Source organism: Protobothrops mucrosquamatus, unplaced genomic scaffold (genome assembly GCF_001527695.2).
Source record: "Protobothrops mucrosquamatus isolate PMUCROS unplaced genomic scaffold, P.Mucros_1.0 scaffold89, whole genome shotgun sequence".
NCBI lineage: Eukaryota > Metazoa > Chordata > Lepidosauria > Squamata > Viperidae > Protobothrops > Protobothrops mucrosquamatus.
Window position 1 is genome coordinate 3078144 of NW_015386465.1, and position 17474 is coordinate 3095617.

Sequence of the window (17474 nt, forward strand, 5' to 3'; positions counted from 1 at the left end):
CAGCAGACATTTCATATTACACTGAGAAGCACAAAGCTAAAAGCACAAGCCTGATGATGATGAATGTGATTTCATCGAAACGTCGCTATGATACTTCTAATCTTACACGGGAGAAAACCCGAATGACCAAAGACTCACATATAAACACCCGTGAAAACCTTAAAAAACATATATATATATATATATATATATATATATATATGTGTGTGTGTGTGTGTGTGTGTGTGTGTGTGTGTGTGTGTGTGTTTTCTGAGGTTTTCGCGGGTGTTTGTATGTAGGTCTTTAGTTATTCGGGTTTTCTCCCGCGTAGAATTAAAAGTACCTTGTTCGCTGTGCTCTGATTGGCTGGGGGGTTCGCTGTGCTCTGATTGGCTGGGGGAGTGTTCTGTTTGGGTGGGGGCTTTGTTGTGCTCAGGTTAGTTTGAGTTGCAGGGGGATTTGAGAACCCCCCAGCCAATCAGAGCACAGCCAGGCTCCTTAACCAATCAGAACACACCTCCACCCAATCAGAACACAGCCAAGCTCCCACCCAATCAGCTCCAACCCCACTGGCAGTTAAAAGGAAGAAACAGCTGCGATCACACACCACTCTTAGAAACACGAAGCTGAAGACACCAACTAACCAAAAAAAGAAGCAACCTAGAACTAAGGAGAAACTTCCTGACAGTTAGAACAATTAACTAGTGGAACAACCTGCCTCCAGAAGAGGTGAATGCTCCAACATTGGAAGTTTTTAACAAGAGACTGGACAGCCATTTGTCTGAAATGGTATAGGGTTTCCTGCCTGAGCAGGGGGTTGGACTAGATGACCTCCAAGGTCCCTTCCAACTTTATTATTATTATTATTATTATTATTATTATTATTATTATTATTATTATTATTATTATTATTATTATTATTATTATTATTATTATTATTATTATTATTATTACTACTACTACTACTACTACTACTACTACTACTACTACTACTACTACTATTATATACGAGAACAAGCGTTTCATTTCCAATCCATCCTCACTGGCTTTTCAGCTCATATTGCACATTGCAGGAGGTGTTTTACTGACATGGAAGTGAACCAGGAAATATTAAACAGATAATTATAATGCAACCAATACCTTCAGTGAGAGACAGACAGACGGACAGACAGACAGACAGACAGAGGGGGGGGAGGGAGAGAAAATAGAAATAAATAAAACAATAAATTACCATCGCTTATGCAAAATCTGGATGAGTTCCCTATTGAGCCAAGTGCTGAACACGGTTCTGCTTTGCCAAATGATCAGCCATTTTTTCCCCTCTTTTGGAAGCTCCAGGCAGTTGACAGAAACCAAAGCCAAAAATCTAATTAACAAGTAAACACGCATCAGCCTGTTAATTTCCAAGGGATTAATACTGCTTAATTATGTTTTGTATCTTGGTCCAAATATTTGTCAAATCCCCATTGTGGCACCATACATAAGAAGATAAGAGCACGACTGGATTAGGCTGCAATGCATTATCTGGATCGATTCTGAGGGGGGGAAACCTTCAGGAACGTATGAATGGGCTGCATTGATTCAGATATATTTAATCATTCCAACTGACTTTCCAATCAAAGATAATTGCAAAAGAACTGGGTTGTGCAAAGAGCCACTCAAAATTACTCCCCATTCATTCTTGCATCAGCAGAAATTTCCTAAGCCCAAAGACTCTGTGGTCAGTTGAGAAGAAGTTTGTTCCAGTCAAGATGATTTATTGTTCACCCCTATATACAAGAATCTAGTCAACAAACAGTCAGGACTGAATTGGTGCTAGATAAGAGTTAACAGAATTCAAGAGGGATAGTTGGACCTAGATCATTTGTGAGAACACAACAATTCTAGGCTGATTCCTCTCTTGACTCTGCCATCAGGCTCTGCCTGCTCTTCTGCTACATCTCATTTTGGATAGAGTTGCAATAAAGAGGAAAATAATATGACAACACCAGTGCAGCAAAGAACAGCAAAGACCAAATAAAGAATAGTGATATAATTTTCATTAATTTTACTTACCCAAAACTCAAATGTTTCAAAAATGTACTGGAGAGTAAGATAGTCTAATAGATACCATGGACAATTTCACGGATCCTGCATTTGAGGGTCCCAGTAATAGTTCAAATAAAGAATAGTGAGATAATTTTACTTACCCAAAACTCAAACTTTTCAAAAATGTACTAGAGAGTAAGACAGTCTAATAGATACCATGGAAAATTTCAAGGATCCTGCATTTAAGGGGCCCAGTAGTAGTTGATGATGCGAGGAGTCTATGCCCTGGAGGACAAAGGTTGATTTTAAAAACAGATTGAAGGAAGTAGTTTTTTCTCCCAGGATAGTTCAAGGCTACTTCAGGGCTTCTTGAAAATAGTCACCAAATTGTCTTCCAAGGGAAAAATAGCTGCTTTCCAAACTGGCTTGCATTAAATCACCCTGTCATTTGAAAGTAACAAGGTCCCCAAAGTCTTCCAGACAAAAATAAAGACAAAGAAAGGAAACAGGTTTTATTTTAATCCCTTTACTCCTTTTTTTTTGTTTTTTTACTGACTTGTTTTAAAACTGGTGGCTTTACTGTTGATTCCTCCTCCTCCCCCCCTTAAAAAAAACAGCAGGTAGTTTATTTATTGTTCTTTTTTGTATACCATTCTGGTCCCCTTCAGAAAGGGGGAGAAAAACATGTTATCATCAATAGCAGTAATAATAAACAGACCGAACAATATTCAGATGTTCTGAGTTTATTATTTCATGGTGATTATTGGTAACATTTTAAAGAATTTTGTTGTAAGCTTATTTACTGAGAAAAAAATACTGTAGGCTAACACTAAACTAAATTAAATTACTGCACAGAATGTTTGATTTGCTGATGATCTATAGGACAAGCTCAGCTGTGTACTTGCAAACTCAGGGCAGAGATAGATGAAGGATAAAAAAAGGGTTCAGATGAATGAACCTTACAGTAACAAGGATAGTTCACAAAGGCTCTGTAAGTAGAAAATCCATCCAAATAGCCTCCAGTCTTTTTTGTGTGTGAAAAAAGTCTGAATAAGGAATAGATAATCAGTTTGCAATGTAATCTCAGCTAAATTAGTATGTAAAAGGAGCCCAGCAAATGTTAATGATCCAATTATGCAGATTGAGATTAACACACACAGAGTTTGGTGTTGTCGTGTTCATGAACTTGTGGAAACAATTTGCTTGTCGGGGGTTATCTATTGTGGCTTTCCATCTAGATCAGGGGTCCCCAACCCCCAGTCTGTGGACTGATATCAGGCTGTGGCATGCCAGCAACCAGGCCACACAAACAAGCAAAGCCACATCCGCGGGATGCAGGCAGCACACAAAACCACGTACTCTCCAGTCTGTGGAAAAACCTTTCTCCACGGAACCGGTCCCTGGTGCCCAAAAGGTTGGGAACCTCTGATCTAGAGCCCAGAAGACACAGAATAAAAAGGCTTCCAGAAATACATCAGCCAACTTGCTCATTCTGATGAGTCTCTAGCTACAATCCCTGTCACTATAGGATGGAGGAAGCATTCCTTCCATTGCATGGTTAAAAGATTAATTATCCCAACGGTGCTTTTTTTCAGGAAGCAACTTGTGTTTCTTTTGAAGACGTTCCACTTCTCATCCAAGAAGCTTCTTCAGGTCTGACTAGATGGTGGGGAGTGGAAGGATTTATATTCCTTTCCGACAGCTGATCATTTGCATTCCTTTAGAGTAGACATGTCAAACTCGCGATGTCATGTGATGTTGCACAACGTATCGGAACTTTTTCACCATTACCGGCAATGGGGTAGGCGCGGCTCCGGTATGATGAAACTGGCCCACGGGCGGGCAGTTTGACACCCCTGCTTTAGAGAGTTGTTGAAACCATTTTGGAAGTTTACCTGTGTCCTCAGGTGTACCTGAGTGGTACAAATGTTTGTGGAGCTTTCTTGGCTGCAGGATGTTTTCTGCCCTGTTGAAGACAGGCACAGGCTGTTGGGGATGAATCTGTGCTGTCTGAATCTCAAACTGAAGCGCAAATGGTTCCTATAGTCTGCAATGTTTTCTGGAAATCCATTCATATGCTAAATGTGCATAGCTAAATGTCTAGGGAGATTCTCAGTCATCCAGGTCATGGTTGTCCCAAAGGTGCTTTTTTTCAGGAGGCAACTGGACTTCCTTGTGTTTTAGTCCAGTTGCCTCCTGAAAAAAGCAGTTTTGGGACAATCTTGACCTGGATGACTGAGAATCTCCAAAGACATTTTGCAAGATTAATTCTTCGCTTCCTCCAGAATCTAAAATCAAGCTGCATTTTTGTTTTTGCATTTTCTGTTCTGTTTTCTGCTGGGTTCAGCATTGAAGAGGCAGGAGTAGTAAACAGGTACGTCTTTATTGAAGACAAAACAGAACTTGAACAAAGATGGCTCCGCCCCTATTAATACATTCAGCTTGGGGCAGTGTCAGCCAATGAATGCACCGTATTCTCCCGCTCAAATGCATACTAATCAACCTTGCAGACAACAAGTCTGGCTAGCAGGCCACGTGGTCTGCTAACGGTCCTTGCACGGACCTCTGCAGCTGCTCTATAAGTTTAACACAATACATTATACCCCTCCCCTCTTGGTTCTTTAACACATACATAATATTTCTTCTTGTTCAAGATTACACACATTTTTGTTTTTGCGTTTTCTATATACAGTCAAGACCCTCCAGAATGCAGTACTTGCCCATAGTACAAGCATCCCACATCAACCCTGTGTCCATATTTTTCATCGACTTAATGCCACCAGGCTGCTTTAAAGGCAACGCCATGGCATCTTTTATTAGGTACAGATCAAAACAGAAAGTGGGATAAAATGCATTGAGTGTCATCAGGAAAAGAAAGTCCTTCCCTGTCTGTGTCACATTGAATACATGGCACAATTCCCTTGATTTATTCTTCGTGATAATTGTCCTGAGGTTTTTTTTGTGTTATTATTGTTGTTTTGCCTTAAAACTTACGGCAGATGTGTTTTTGAAAAATTAGGCCCGTCACCGAAAATTTGGAAGGCGTCTTGGAGTGTCCAATTATGCGAGAGTTATAGCTTGTATGAGGGACACCTACTGTTTTAAAGGATGAAGTGGGATTTATAAATTTTCCACATAGGAAGTTGTGTCAGAAAGATTTAACGGAAGGGGGATTGGAACAAAAGATAGTGACTATAGTTATTTTTGTTTTTCTGACACCTCTTTTGGAAACACCAATCAATTATTAACTGCCACGGTGGCTTAGAGGCCTAGCTCAAATAGTTTACTCATACATTTTTATTACATGTTGTTTTTAAGAACTGCATAATGTATAATGCAGGTGGCTGACTCTTATGCATTGCCCATACTATTTTAACTATTTATATTAGAACAATGTAAAGCAGACGTGAAGGATAGGAGAAAACAGGCTGAGCAGTGTGAAAGAAATCTGGATGTTCAATCAATCAGAATAGAGCTGGAAGAGACCTCGGAGGTCTTCTAATCCAACCCTCTGCTCAAGCAGTAGAGCCTATACAATTTGATTCAAGTGGTTGTCCAGTCTCTTCTTAAAAATCTCCAGTGTTGAAGCACCCACAACCTCTGAAGTTAAGCTGTTCCACTAGTTAATTGTTCTCATTGTTACGAAGTTCCTCCTTAATTCCAGGTTGCTTCTCTCCTTGAATAATTCCATCTATTGTTTATTGTCTTGCCTTCTGGTGCTTTGGAAAATAAGTTGACCCCATCTTTGTGGTAGCCCCTCAAATACTGGAATACTGCTATCATGTCACCACTGGTCCTTCTTTTCTCCAGACTAGCCATACACACTTCCTGCAACCGTTCTTTGTATATTTTAGTCTCCGGGTCTTTAATCATCCTAGTTGTTCTTCTCTGCACTTTTTCCAAAATCTCAACCTCTTTTTTTTGTAATGTAGTGACCAAAACTGGATGCTGTATGTTTTTGATAGATAAATCAGGACCCAGCAATGAGATGCATCTGCTAAAAAGGCAAATATTATCTTGAGATGTCTTAATGGGAACATAGTTACATAAATCATGGTACGTAACTCTTACACTCTAATGTACCTTTTTCAGACCCTATTAGGAGTGTTGTGGACCAGAATTGAAAAAAAAAAAGTCCAGTGACATTGAAATAAGGTCTAGTTAGTTGGCAGACTATTCAGAAATCAAATTCTGCAAAAGAATGTTAAAGGAACTGGGTATGTTTAGTTTACAGAAGAGACAGCTGAGAACTGGAATAAGGGTTAACTTGATAGCACTTGTACCACCAAATAGGAAATGGATAATAGGTTGTAGAACAAGAGCCAGTGGGTAAAAATTATAAGGAAGAAGGAAATGAACTGTAAAGTCTGTTGCCTCACAATGCAGGGCCCTTTTGAGTTTTTAGACATGAACCCAATTTGGACCAATTTCACTCTCTCAGCCATTGAAAAAAAATCTAAAACATTTAAAAAGAACCAGGCACATATTATCATCTTTGGTGGACATGCCCTAAAGCCAAATGATGTTGGTCAAGAATACATATATGGTTAGAGAAAATGACTCAAAAAACCCACATAGATTTTAAGCCAGAATTATTTTTGTTAGGTATAATAGTAGGAGATTATGAGAAGGAATGTGCATACTTAATGTTACATGTGTTAACTGCAGCGAGAATTGTATTTGCTCAACATTGGAAAAGTGAAGAACTACCCACAGAGGAAGAGATAATTAAGAAAATTTTACACTGTGCAGAAATGGCCAGACTGACACTGAAAATGAAAGAGAAAGAAGATTCAGAATACTTTAGAACATGGGATACATTTTATCAATGGCCAGAAAAACAAGGTAGAGAGAAAGGAGTTTAACATGTATTAGTAAGCTAAATATTGAAACCCAGATAATATGTTACTGATAAAATATTAAGCATTTGTGACTATAAAAAAATAATAAAATATTGAAAAAAAATCTAAAACAATTACAATAATCTTACCAAGAAAACTACAGAGACTAGTCCAGGCCATTGGTACTAGTCTATATTTTCTTTAGGTTAGGTTAGTTGTGTTGCATTGGGTTAGAACCCAATTTTAATATAATTGTGAATTTGATTATGAACAAATATTGTTTGAGTGGTTTCATTAACCTTCTTTCTTATTGTTGTTGTTGTTGTTAGTTGCGAAGTCGTGTCCAACCCATCACGACCCCATGGACAACGTTCCTCCAGGCCTTCCTGTCCTCTACCATCTTCTGGAGTCCATTTAAGCTCATGCCTAGTGCTTCAGGGACTCCATCCAGCCACCTCATTCTCTGTCGTCCCTTCTTCTCTGGCCCTCAATCTTTCTCAGCATGAGGCTCTTCTCCAGTGAGTCCTTCCTTCTCATTAGGTGGCCAAAGTACTTGAGTTTCAACTTCAGGATCTGGCAAAATCCTCTTTAGATCACCGATAAGGCAAAAGAAGCAGTGGTGGGATTCAGATATGTGAATAACTGGTTATCTGTGTGGATGCTGCTTCCAGAGGTCCATTCTGGGCGTGGGTAACAAAAAATTAGCTACCAGTTCTGCCAAAGTGGTGCGAACCGGCTGAATCCCACCACTGAAAAAAAAGTATTCCATAGAAAGAAGCAAAGCCAGGAAAAGTGTAAAACAAAATTTACAGCTAGCTTTAACATGAATGATGCAATTTTAAGATTCTTCCAGGTCACCCCTTTAAAGTGAAAGGAAACTAGCATGTAAGCCAGAAGAAAATTTAAAGTTAACAGCTTTGGAAAGTTGATGGTCATGGAAGAACTACCAGTAGCAGTTTGGGATGACCAGAGGTGAGGAAATACAGAAGATCAAGCAATAAGCCATGCCCAGAGAATAGAAATGGATCAAAGGATAAATCAAAAGGTAAGATGATAGAAGGAACCAGAAGTATAGATCAAAGAATGAACCCCAGCAGAGATCAAGAATGAAAAGTTAGAACTATAGTTAGGCCAACTGATCAAACAGCATATCAGCATGTAGGAAGACCAGCTGACTATGCCATTTTCATCTCCAGAAAGATCCAGTGATCCTTCAGTCTTGGGGGTACTTGTGTCTCTCCAGATATTGCTATCTATTCTTCTCCACATACTTCCAGATCCTTGTCACCTGATTACCTCTTCTGAATTATTTTCACAACATGCATAGTTCTATTAATATGGGACTCATTAAAACAATTCCACTTCAGCAGTGATCTCTAGATTCAGTTTATGTAGTTAGGAATATTTGAGTCAATTTGTAATACACAACTTAAAAATATATATTTCTATTTTTTCACAACATGGCAAATTTTATAGCTGGTGAACTACCTTTTATGCTAATTTAGTCTCAAACTGTCAGTACTAAAAAGATTGTTTTGAGCAAGGTGTAGAACATTCTTACTGTACAACCACTGAAAGGGTGAGCACATTTTCAATAGAAGAGGTAAAAGAGAATATACATTTTGCTGTGCTTTGAAACCGAGCAGTGTATCAATATGTACTGTTAAATACTAAATAAAATACTGACCCATATTGAGATAGTTTTGATTATCCATTTAAATTGTCCAATTTTGCTTTCAACATAGAAAGCAGTAACCAGTAAAAAGTAGCATTTATACAGACTATAGCATTTAAGTTCAAGCCAACATGTGCATGAACAATTAATACAACTGTTAGCATAAGAAATTATCTGGATTGCTCCTAGCCCAATATTTGCCAGCCTTGGCCACTTGAAGATGTGTGGACTTCAACTTCCTCTTCCCAGAATTCCCCAACTATGCTATCCCACTCACACACACACAACTGTTGTTTAGTAGATTTATTAATTGAACTCTGGTGCTGGAGAAGACTCCTGCGAGTCCCCTGGACTGCAAGGCAATCAAACGGGTCAGTCCTAGAGGAGATCAACCCTGACTGCTCTTTAGAAGGCCAGATCCTGAAGTTGAAACTCAAGTACTTTGGCCACCTAATGAGAAGGAAGGACTCCCTGGAGAAGAGCCTAATGCTGGGAAAGATGGAGGGCAATAGAAGAAGGGGACGACAGAGAATGAGGTGGATGGATGGAGTCCCTGAAGCAGTAGGTGTGAGCTTAAATGGACTGCAGAAGATGGTGGAGGACAGGAAGGCCTGGAGGAACATTGTCCATGGGGTCGCGATGAGTCGGACTCGACTTCGCAACTAACAACAACAAGATTTATTAATATTCCCCTGCAACTCCCTTCACCTAAAACCCATTTCAGTCCAGCCATAAGCAGACCAATGCTAGTCCACAGAGCAATGATCAATGAATCAAGAAGGAACTTGAAAGTTGTTCTATCAAAATAAACCCACAAGGCAAATTAAATCCACAATACAAGAGGGTTCAGGAGACAAGAAAAGTCCGGAGTTCACAAGGCATGATCCAAGTCAAGGCATGGTGTACAATCCAAAAGCAAGGCAAGAGTCGCAATGACCAGAAAACACGCACCTAGGAAACGAACACATTGTTCCTAGCATCCCTTCCATCTGTCTGCTGGGCTAAATAGCCAGCTTCTGGTGCAGCCCATCAAGAAGGGCGAGGCTTTTTCCTCACGAGTAATCAGGCTGACCTTCTCTGCTCCTGCCTTTTCTCTGCCTTATGTGTTCTTGGATCAGATGCAGAAGGCAGTTTCTCTTCCTCATCACTGACTGGCTGAAGCTGCATGTCTTCCCCACCTGAAGCCTCCGAGGCTGTCCTGCTGCAGCTGTTCTTCAGCTTCTTGGACAGCTGCTTGGAGCCATTGACCAACTCCCCTCCAGACGTGCCTGGATCTGGTTCATCTTCCCTTGAGCTGACATCTGTGGAGGTATCTGGAGAAGCTTCCAGGAAAGTGATCACACCAGCTGGCTGGGGATTTCTGGGAGTTGAAGTCCACCTATTTTCAAGTGGCCAAGGTTGAGAAATATTATCTTAGACTTTCAAAAGTTATTTAGCAAAACTTTTAGGGCTGCAGATAAATTCACTGTACTGTAAAAATTGTTTGGTTTTCTGATTATTTCTCTAGCAGTCTCTCAGTGATAACCTTCTTTAGATAAATAGCAGTGTCATCAAACAACTTCTTTAATTTTCTTGGCTTCTTATTCTTCAGTCTCCAAAGCAACCATTGACTTTTTTCAATAGACTACAGCTTTCCCTACATTTGAACAAAATGTCTTCTTCTGTCTTAGTTCTCCTGAAGAGATCTCTTCAGAATGCATCCATTAAGTCATGAGTGTCAAATTCGCTGTGTCACATGATGTGTCACAACGTATTGTGACTTTTTTTTTGCATTGCCGGAGCTGGGATGGGCACGGCCTCAGTTTGACACCCCTGCATTAAGTCCTTGATCTTTAATGGATGGAAAACTGACCAACATAGCAAGATGGCCATTAAACAAGCTTCTTAGCCTTCCTAATCTAGAGCTGACCTGCTTCCTCACCTTTAATTCTAATGTAAAAAATGGAAACATGTTGCTAATTAGGTTTATAGCATTACAGTTAACAATTAATTTACAAGAAAAAATAGTAAGAGTGGAAGACTTAAAATAAGAGTTAACAGATAAGAAACCAGCAAGGAACCACAGTATATTTAACTTCTTGGGAAACAGATCCAGACAAGTGATGGGCTAAGATTGATCACGTCTGCTTTGAAGTGGGTGACACTGACTCTACATGAATGTAGCAAGCAAGCTTAGATTTAAATTTCACTAAGCTTTCTGTTGTAGGGGTGAATCCTGCAAGACTAATGATGGAATGGCGGGGAATAATAATCTGGTATTATTTTGCATTTTGCAAAGCTTCAAAGAACTTTTGCTTTCTGATCCACATGTTTTCTGTTGCAAGGTTAAGGGCCTACATTACCTCTGTAGCAACTTTAACTGAACTGGTACAGTTGTGATTGACTAAGCTGAACACAGACCACAAGCCATTTCTTGGCAGATGCTTCAGTATAATCTTTCTCCAGTTTTGTAGTTCAAGATGGAAAAGAAACAGGAAAGTTTATCAAGTTTGAGGTGGGCCCCATTCACACCTGGCAAATAGCATTCAAGTGGTGAAGGCCTTCTGAAAAACAGAGGTGTGTGCATTGCATTTTTTAAAAAAGGTACAATGGTCTCAGAGTACTCTGATCTCAGAGTAAACTGCATTTCACCTTAAGGAATTTTGATTCTATAATGCGTGACAATATTAACTAAATGCACCGAACAGGCGGTTTAGATATCTGGATTTATTTGCATTTAAGATCATCTTGAAATGATATAGCTCTCTTTCTCTCTGTGTTGCTAAATATTTTGAGGGTTTGTCCATTTCCACCAATCTCCCAGTGCATTGACGCTAGATCAGCCTAAGGGGTTTTGCTATCTGACAAGATCAATGTCATTTCTCATACCACAACTAATTGGCCCAACAATCCTTCAAAACTAAGATAGGGCATCCACTGTTTGAGGACATTGGGATACCTCAGTGGGATCAAAAATGTCTACTTCTCCAATATTATGCCAATTTGTCTTTTCCACCCATTATCTGCGATCAGAAGCAGGTAACTCATTGTGGCTGGACCAACACAAGTCATTTAGAACAGGGCTTTTCAACCAGTGGTACAGGTACCATCTGTGGTACATTGGCACCTGGCAGGTGGTACGCGACCATCCTAGAAAAGTGGTAGTGGGGGAGGGGAATGAGCTGAACTGGTGGCAGCACCGCACAAGCCTGAGTGAGAGATAGGGCTGTAGGGCTCGGAAGTGCCAGGATCAGTGCTGCTTTCCAGCTGATCGGCACTTCTTCGGGGCTGTTAGGGTTAAGTGGAAGCACCAGGATCAGCGCCAGGCTCCAGCTGGAGCTCGGCACTGATCCTGGCGCTTCTGCTGAGCACAGAAGAAGCGCCGATCAGCTGGAATGTTGCAGCATCTCCAGGGTCTTGTGATTTACATTCAGATGCTTGGCAACTGATTCATATTTATGACGGTCACAGAGTCATGTGAAGTGACCAAAACCTGTTGCAACCACCCAGCAGATGGGGGGAATAAAAACCAAACACCCCCACCCCACCCCCACTGCCAATCCTCAACAGAAATGCTCACAACAATGAAAACCTCGGACAGGAGGAAGAGCGCTGCTGGGCACTGTCTTGCTCAGCTGTGGCTTGGGGGGCACTTTTTTCAGTGCCATTGTAACTTTGAACAGTCACTAAGCAAACTGTTGTAAGTCGAGGACTACCTGTACTTTATCACTTTTTTCCTTTTTTTTGGGGGGGGGTCATGAAGTTTTTGAAACTTTGCTAGGCGACTGGTGGTACTCAGATGTTGCCATATCCTAAAAGTGGTACAATGGGTGAAAAGGTTGAAAAGCCCTGATTTAGAAGATAAGGCAAAGATCAGAAAACACTGCTGAATTCTACCATAAATTCTCTATTTTCTCCTTTCTTCTTTTCTTATTTTTCAACAAGTAGTTTTGATCTCAAAGTGTGGCAGGAAAAAAAAGAGAGAAACACTTAGAGAGCTTTCTAGATTATTAAAAAACCATGTTTTGACAAGAGATACAAATCCATGAAAATTCATTTATACAACCATTTTCACACATCACCCAAATATTCAAGTGTATGCTTTACAGGTTATATTTATGCATTTGAGCAACAAAACCATATAATGTTCTTGCTTCAGGGAGAAGATAAAGAATAGTGAATGTATCAGTGTTCCTATATTTGAGGGGTGCCACAAAGAAGAGGGAAGGGTCAAGCTATTCTCCAAAGCACCTGAAAGCAGAAGAAGAAACAATAGCTGGTAACTAATCAAGGAAAGAAGTAACCTAGAAATAAGAAGATATTTCCAGACAGAACAATTAATCAATGGAATGGCTTGTTTCCAGAAGTTCTAGGTGCTCCAAAACTGGATGTTTTTAATAAGAGATTGGACAACCATTTATCTAAAAAGGTATAGGGTTTCTAGCCTGAGCAGAGGGTTGGACAAGAAGACTTCCAAGGTCCCTTCCAAATCTTTTATTCTGTTCTGTTCCGTTCCATTCTGTTCTGTTTTTTCTGTTGAATCATTAACATCATTATGGTTATGCAAAGAACATGAATTATTGACCACCTTGTATGTGCATGTAAGAAGATTCCACAGGAAAAGCATTTGGAGAGCTATAATAAAGTGGCTACTTTGACTCATTGGAATCGTAACGAGAATGACAATTTAATAAAAAAACATTTCTTGAAGTTACACTAATGAAAAACTGGCCAGAAATGAAAACATTAAGATCCTGTGGGACTTCCAAATACAAACTAATCAACATTTAGTCCACAATAAGTCAGGCTTGAGTTAGTTACAAAGAAACAAATTGGGATAATTGACATTTCAGAAAGGAGATTCATGAGTCACTTCTCAATATTAATCTCTACAGCTGGAAGAAAGAAAATGAGAACATTGAGTTCATTTCATCTTTGCTTGAAGATGTTCATCTTTAATTGAAGATCTTTAAAAGGGAGCCGTGAATAGCTGAATGAAAACTTTTCCAGCTTGGTGCATCTTCTCTGAAAAATCCACCATTTATTACAATCCTTACTTAGGCTTTGTCAAGGAAAGATTGCCAGTTGTGACATTTTTTGACCACAGGCTATTCTTTGACTTCTTGGCAATGGATACCATTTCTTTTAGCTTGCCCTTGGTGAATTCATCGTTGATTAGAAACCCTATGGAGTGAAGCATAGCTATACCCTTGCCATTTCCCCCCCACATTTCTGTTTGTCTTTCTGCATGTGACCTTATCCATTTACAATTATCAATTGGTTCAGCTATTCTTTTATTCATTATTTCTCTTGTAAGTCTTCTCCAAAGAGGTCTTTCGGTGTCAGGTTTCCCCACTTTTATTCAGCTGTCTCAACAGAAGATAAAATAATGCATAATATTTCGACTGATTACAATTTTATTATCAAGCCAGTGACACTGATTTATTAATATTGATTTCTTAGGTACATCTCACTGTCAATGCTATTTCCTTTTATGTTTCTTGCCAAGTGGCTTAAAAATAAAAACGGTGAATTATGAATTTGGAGCTGCCACAAATTTTGATAGCTTGTTACTGTTCTGACAGTGGGATGTCATATTTCATAAATGGCAATTTGCATTTAAAAGAAAATTCCTAGCTTATGAAGATATGAGATAGGGGCCTTCAATGTCTGCACAGTGTCTGTCTTCTTGCAATACACATATCTCCCCATTTAATTAATTATAAGGATTGTGTTGACACCATTAATGTTTATGGATTTACAGCAGTCTGACCAGGCACAGCAGCTGTTTTGGAATTAATAGACTCTGATAGAAGAGCACCATCCAATCATTAACACTCAGATTAAAAGGAAAGAAGGACGGTTTATTATTTTCAAGGTTCCTGGAAGGAGAAAAAAAAGGAGAGGAAGATAGAAATTGGTTCTTTAAGCAGAGGGTGACATGATAGCAGTGTTCCAATATTTGAGGGCTTGCCACAAAGAAGAGGGAGTCAAGCTATTCTCCAAAGCACCTGGAGGCAGGACAAGAAGCAACGGATGGAAACTAACCAAAGAGAGAAGCAACCTAGAAGTAAGGAGAAATTTCCTAACAGTGAGAACAATAAACCAGTGGAATGGCATGCCTCCAGAAGTTGTGGGTGTTGTATCACTGGAGACTTTCAAGAAAAGACTGGACAGCCATTTGTCTGAAATGGGATAGTCCAAGCCCCTGTTTGAGCAGGGGCTTGGACTAGAAGACCTGCAAGGTCCCTTCCAACTCTTTTATTCCATTCTGTTTGGAGAGTTTCAATTCTAAGATGAAGTAAATAGTATCTTTCTGTGACATGAGATCTGAACACTCTTTTCCTCTTCTTTGGCTTCTTTTTGTAAGCATAAGTAAATAAATAAAGACAGGCAAATGATTAAAAGCATCTCCCATGTTCTGTTTGGTTTACAGTTGCTAATTGCATTGGGAGGAGGGGGAGGAGGAGGAGGAGGAGGAGGAGGAGGAGGAGGAGGAGGAGNAAGAAGAAGAAGAAGAAGAAGAAGAAGAAGAAGAAGAAGAAGAAGAAGAAGAAGAAGAAGAAGAAGAAGAAGAAGAAGAAGAAGAAGAAGAAGAAGAAGAAGAAGAAGAAGAAGAAGAAGAAGAAGAAGAAGAAGAAGAAGAAGAAGAAGAAGAAGAAGAAGAAGAAGAAGAAGAAGAAGAAGAAGAAGAAAAAAAACATCCCAATTTTGATCCATCCACATTCAGCCTTTTTGATGAACACGAAAGACCATCCCATTTAGAAGAGACCCATTTAGTGCATTAGGTTATTGAAGGCCAAATCCATATGAAATTCTAGCTCATTTCATAAATACATTACACAAACAGTCTACAACTCTCCATCTTTACATAATAGAAGCAGGAATGTGAATTAAGTTTTGCATAAGCAGTATGCTTGCGAGATCATCTAGAAATGTTCATTTTTCATGGCTTTTGCAACTTTAGCCTTAATGGTTTGAGTGCTTGCTTTTCAGGACATATAACAGTTCCTGATTTCTTTTTACCATTTTTTTCTTCTTAATACCATTTATATTGTTTAGTGATATGCTTTTTTATTTTTAATCTTTCCAGGAACTGAAATACACATTATTATTATTATTATTTTCTTCTACAATAAGTTATTAGTGAATACTTGGCACTTGGACTAGTCATTCCCTGACTGCCAAAATCCCGATGAATGTTTATCACATTCTGGTTTGAAGGATCCAGTTGACCCTAGTCTGATGAGATGATGCTTTTCATGTCAAAGTGAAAACATTAACAATCTTTCCATTCTTCTAATTTCTTCTGGGTTGATCTTTGGAAGAAAAAACACACACACAAGAAATTCTGCAAGAGAGCTAAGAATTTCTAGAATAGAATTTCTAAAATAGAATAGAATAGAATAGAGTAGAGTAGAGTAGAGTAGAGAAGAGAAGAGAAGAGAAGAGTAGAATTTCTAGAATTTCTAGAATTTCTAGAATAGAATAGAATAGAATAGAATAGAATAGAATAGAATAGAATAATAACTTTATTGTCACTTTGAATATACACTAATCGGCATATATTAAAATGAAATTTCATTGCATTCAGCTCTCAAAGGGTCACCACCTCTGATATACACTACATAAATATGACAAAAATAAATAATTAAATACGGAATTATGCATATAACTACATATATTAGGATATATTTAGTTATATGCATAATTCCGTATTTACAGAGAAACAGAGAAAGACACAGAGAAACAATGAAGTCCACTTCAGATTATGTATACATGTGCATGGCAAGAAAAACGAATCTTGCGAGTTTACCAGATGGATGGCATAGAGAACAAAGCTATTACAGAATCAGGTAGTCCTGCTATAAATACTTTGAAACCTCCTCCCAGAGGGGAGCAACAGAAACAGACCATGAAGTGAGTGTGTGGGGTCTCTAACAATGCTTTGAGCTCTAAGTACATATAAGTGCTTATAAGCAGCATCCTGAATACCAGGAAGTGAGCTTCCTATTATCTTCTTGGCTATCCTTACCAGTCTCTATATGGACTTTCTATCTGAGGTACTGCTGCTTCTGTACAGCTCATCAGGTTTCTCAGCATAGATGGAAAAAATAGTTGGAAATGGAGAGTCTGGTAACATCTTAAGAAACATGCAATTGAAACCATATTGGCTGGTTCTATCCAAGTACTTTCCAAGTCATATGGAAACTAGCATCACCTATCATTACTGATGACTGTAGAATGATGATTTGTACTCTATATGCACGTGAAGCTCCAAGATCAATTACTACGGAGAGAAGAATTCACACCTCAAACATATTTTCAATCAATATTGTGTGTAGGTGTATTGTGTGAGTTTTTAATGTACAGCTCACAGACACATACATATGTTGTTATGTGCTCCATAATCATCATTTGATAATCCACCTTGTCATTTGAACCAATGCCAGAATTTATTTTAATGACAAATTTGGAAGAATCCTGAGAAATAGCAATAGCCAGGGCTTTTTTTTCTTTCTCATAGAACGCCCAGAATGGAGTTCTAGAACCTTTTTTGGATGGAACCTTGTAGGGTAGGCAAGGCGGGTTGTATGATGTGTGTGAGTTCTGGCACCTTTTTTTTTTTTTTTAGAAAAAAAGCACTGGCAATAGCACTTAGACTTATATACCGCTTCACAGTGCTTTACAGCCCTCTTTAAGCAGTTTATAGAGATAGCACTGTCATGTGTCTGATTAACGAAACACTTAAAAGGACTTTCAGGCATATTTTTCCTAAAAGCATTTATTAAGGTTACAGAGACGTCAGTACAGCATGGTGGAAATGCTTAGGTCTGCTTCTCTTCCGTTACGCATATACATTCCAAGCATTTCCCACTCCCTTATTGTAGGGTCATGGTTCACATCTTCCAATCAACTTGGAAGATGTGATTTACTTCCGGTTTCTTTCTCCTGGGCTATCCTTATGCTCC